At 38.9% G+C, this 5,000-nt stretch overlaps 1 protein-coding gene across 2 annotated transcripts in view; it reads right to left on the bottom strand.

The window, feature by feature from the left end:
- LOC137973413 (holocytochrome c-type synthase-like) overlaps positions 1-5,000 on the bottom strand; it is a 16,194-nt gene that overhangs the window by 5,115 nt on the left and 6,079 nt on the right. The gene's annotated exons all lie outside the window — the stretch shown is intronic.

Raw genomic sequence — 5,000 nt, 5'->3', positions numbered from 1 at the left:
GCCAGACTGCTTGTTACGCAGTTTACAGTATCATTTATTTTAGCAAGTGAAAGAAGCACCGAACAGATTAGGTCAGATCACAACACTGAGGGGAACGTCCCCTACTCTTTTCGAGTAGTGAGTGGTTTTTTAATGTCCCATACTATTTGATTTCCAACAAGGGCTATGAGACGGGACCTCCGGTTTACAGTCCTTATCCGAGAAGACTTGAAAGTCTAACCATTTGCGGGTGTAATTACAAAGGCAGTGCTTTCTCCTCAGTTATTTTAAGACCCTGAGTGTTCGAACTCTTGACCAGTCCCACTTGACAGCTAGACGCACAACCAATGAAGCCACCACTGCGCAGTTACTTTATAATGACTAAAAGAAAAAACACCTTCTCTGTTTCCATCCACTCCCTGGACAGTACAACATTCATTTCAGAAATTCACGATTGGTTTGTATTCTTTACACATATTTATGGCTCTTCATGGTCTTGCTTTAACTTGTTGAAGAATGCAGGTCCGGACAGTTAAAAGCTTGTTGTTTCTCATGATTTTTAGCCAGTCAGAGAACACTTTTTCACTATAAACAATCCTGGTTACAGCCCCTTTATTTTTAATAATAATAATCATCATCATCAACAATAATCAAAACTTCTATTATAGCACCATTTCTACTGAATAATTACCCAATAGAACTTAACCAGGTTGCTAAAATATCGGTATGTAGAAATTACACCATAGCCTAAAAGGAACAGCTAAATAAAAAGGTCTTAACTCTTCTCTTAAAAGAACGTAAGCATGTTGTAGTTCTTATTTCTGGTAAATTGTTCCAGAGTAAGGGAGCAATGACTGAAAAGGCACGCTTTTCAGAGTGTTCTCCTAGGTGTATATTTAATTAAGAGTCTGATAGTTATTTAGGTCCAATTTTGTGATATGCTTTAAAAGTCAAGATCAAAATCTTGAACTCAATTCTTGACTTGACAGGCAACCAATGTAGTTCTTTCAAAATTGGGGAAATGTGGTCGTATTTACTTGAGTATGTGAGTGGATGGGCAGCAGCATTTTGAACATATTGGAGCTTTTGCAACAGAAACTGAGGGAGGCCAGAGAAGAGAGAGTTACAGTAATTGATACGAGAAGTTGCAAAGGAATGTATAAGGATTTCACAGTGCTTGTGTAATAGGAAACGTCTAATAGCGGCCAAATTACGCAGATTATAATAAGGTGTTTTGCACAGGGAGTTCACTTGCTTGTTCATTGACAGGGTGTCATCAAAATAAACACCGATGTTTTTAGCCAAATCAGTAGCTACGATTCACTGCCTGTGTAAATGGAGCTTAGGTGCGGAGGAGGACAATGACTAGCGTACAGCACCAAGAGCTCAGTTTTATCGTTATTGAGTTTAAGCTTATTGGCTGTCATACAACTATTGTTGTTAATGTCAAGGATACATGTTTCCACCTTAGACTTGGAATCTTCGGGTTCACCAGGACATGATGGGTGAAAGGAAACATAAATCTGGTTGTCATCAGCAAAGAAATGATATAGCATATCATGACTTTTAAGGACATCACTCAAAGGTGCAGTGTATAGTAAGTACAGGAGAGAACCAAGCACAGATCCTTGGGGAAGGCCATAGGGAGGAAGATATGAACAGTTCGAGGAATCGCTCCGGACATGTCCAAACTGGCTTCCGTTTTCAAGATAGGATGAGAACCATGCCAGTGCTTTTACTTTGATTCCAAAACGGCAGCTGAGTCTTGTAAGCAGTATTTGATGGTCAACTGTGTCAAATGCAGCTGACATATCCAGTAGCAAAAGAATGACACAGTTCTTTTTGTAAAAGCTAAAGAGAATGTCGTTTTGAACTTTTAGCAAAGCAGTTTCTGTGCTATGACCTGGATTGCCAGCTGACTGCAGGGGCTTCTGTAGGTCATTTTTGACAAGATGGTGGTTCAGTCTATCAGCAGCAATTTTCTTAATAGCCATAGCAATAAATCTTCGGTTAGAGATAGGTCTGTAGTTCGACAGCTGTTCATTATCAAGCAGAGGTTTCTTGATCCTTGGTTCGTTCCATGGCTGACTGTTTAAGGATTTCGGGCACACATCCCTCAGCAAATGACAGATTCACTATCCTCAAAATGTTACAGAAAAGGATGTTGATACAGGCTTTCATGACGCTGCCTGGTAATGGATCTAAGATGTATGATTTAGCACAGGCATTAACCAAGAAGAGTTGATAGCTCATTCACTGATGTTGGACAAAGGGAGTGTAGTTCATTTACAGCCAGGGCCACACAACTTGTTCATCAGGATTAAAATCTGGGGAATTTAGGCCCTTCCTGATTGTTTCCACCTTTTGCAAGAAGAAGTTGGCAAATAAATTTGCGAGCTAGACAGCATTGTGGTACCGAGGTAATTTTCTAGGTGCCTTGCGGTTTAACATTTTTGTCAACAGCATTAAACAGAGTCACTTGATTAGAATTATTTTCTTCTATAATCGAGAAGAAAGTCATTTTGGATTCATAAATAAAGCTGTTGATCAGATTGCATTGGTTAACGTAAAGTTGTCTGCTGATGGTGGATCTGACCTTGCACCTTTGATGTTCAAGTCTTCTCCTTTTCGTTTTTTCCATCTTAATCCAGTCCGTGTACCATGGCGTATGGTGCTTATTAAGAGGTGCATGCTGATCCAAAATTGATAACAGGGTCTCATCATACAGAGATGTTAGATCTGTGACGTTCTCAGTCTTCGCAGCATCTGTGAGAGACGAATTGCTAATGTCATCAGCAAATTGCTCCATGTCGATGGACTTTAATTTCTGATAATTAATTTCCCTTCGAGGATAGCATGGCTTTGATATGGATGTCTTGCAGAGCACAGCATAGTGATCAAAGATTGCTGGGTCAGTCACGGATACATGTGGAATAAGGTCATTGTCGTCAGATCTAGTGATCACGAGGTCAAGGGTGTGGTCATTCTTGAGTCTCCTCTTTAATGTGCTCTTTAATGTGTTGTTTAATGTGTTGTTCAACATTTATTTATTGCCTTACTATTTTGTTCATTGTTAAATTAACATCAACACTTCTTTTACAACATGAAAAAATACTTCAATAACAAAAATAACAATATTATTATTAATAATTAATAAATATTATCAATTATTAACAAATGTTATTAATGTGAAGGCAATCAAGGATGAGAATTTGCAGTCATAGCAGTTTATGGTCCTTATATGAGAAGACCAGAGTCTAACCATGCACGGATTTCAAAGGTAGCCCTTTTTCTTCTTAGTTATTTAAAGACCCTACGCGTTGGTCAGGATGCAGTTTTAACCTGTGACATCTGGCTACTGGCTGGTTGGCGCAGAGACCAACTCCAAAGAAAACAACAATCATGGACAAACATGTTGGGAAGGTAGCTTCATTTTACAGATAACCCCCCCCCCCCCCCTTCCCCCTTTTCAATGTTGACTTTTCTTACCTGAAGAACTTTAACATTAATATGGGGGAGGGGGGCCACAAGAGCATGGTATTTCCCAAATACTTCAGCCAATAGTTAGAAAAATCGAATTAGGTGTGAAGTGAGCTGATGACCGCAACCTTCCCAACAACTTTTGACCACAATTGTAGCATCACTCACCAATTAAAGCATTACCATCTCCTTCCAGCTCATTTACTACAATAGTGCCAACATGCCACGATATGGTATTTGATTTCTGGCCTAGCAGTTAGTGAGATAATTGCCCACAGAACCTAGTTTTTGTCACTGCCATAAAATTGACTGAGGCAGATTGGCGAATACTCCCCTCCACTATACTCCTTTGAAGCTAATTGGTTACTGGAAGGTATTAAACGTTCTTTTAAATGAGCTGGAGGGAGATGGAAATGCTTTTATTGCAGGGTTGTAAATAAGTTTTCAAGCAGTTGCAGCACCTTCAAGATTTCACCTGTAACATGTAAATACATGGCCAAAGGCCATGTATATGAAGGCCCAAAGGGCCTGAGCCACTATAAAGGGGGTCTGGGGGCATGCTCCCCCAAAACATTCTTAAAATTAGACCCTCGGAAATGCATTTTCCTGCACTCTGAGGAGCAAATTTGATATTTTCTCAATTAAAAAGTGATGAAAAGAAAACAGGGCAAAAAGATAAATTTCAAAATGAATAAAGATATCTACGTACTAAAGATGGGGAAATGATCATGCAACACAGAACCGTGAAAATTGGTCAGCGGAATGATTATTTTATATCAAGTATGGTGCCTTGATAATGATTTTGTTGCTGAAAATGGCGTTGGAATCCAACAACGATCGATCGGGGGTGTTCTCCAAAGGTTTTTTACAGAAAATGTTTGGATTTTTACCAAAATCAGGAACACAGACAACACAAGGGAGCAATTATATTTTCTTTAAAAGGTAAATGAAATAAATTTCAATTTGTTTTACTTCATCACCCGTAACGTTGACTGGACTCAGCCGTAACAGGTGTTACGGTTTACAGGCCCTAATGACATCCCTGCTTTATTGGACTCCAATTACAGAAAAATTGGACAGTTGGCAAAAATTAAAGAAAATCCATCTCCTGGTAATATTATATTTTGAGGTACCCAGGGTTCACAATAGAAGGTGGCACCCGGTGATTGCTGCCTACTTTGCAATTTAAAGCCGTTTACATCTACTTTACATTCTGCTTGCTTTTCTCTTGTCATATCTTATACAATATAATTGGCAAAAAAAAAACCCAACTAATATTGCGGGTGCTTCGACACGTGACAACTGCCATGTTTTCAATGATGTAAACATCCAGGTATATGCAAAATTCACTAGAGCCCAGCCCTTCACGGTGAAATAATTCAATTCCAGGCCTACACAGTCTGCTTTTTTTTTTTTCGAAACGTTTTCGATACAATTTTTCAAACAAGCTGACAAAATTTGATGATGCAGCTGTAAGAGAAATAATCCTAAATATTTTTCAATTTGACACCCAAAAGGGTGGAAATTGCATTTCTGAGCTT

The sequence above is a fragment of the Montipora foliosa genome, chromosome 10 (assembly GCF_036669935.1).
Source record: "Montipora foliosa isolate CH-2021 chromosome 10, ASM3666993v2, whole genome shotgun sequence".
Classification (NCBI taxonomy): Eukaryota; Metazoa; Cnidaria; class Anthozoa; order Scleractinia; family Acroporidae; genus Montipora; species Montipora foliosa.
Note: the sequence above shows the minus strand (reverse complement) of the source record. Positions and strands in the feature narration are given on the sequence as shown.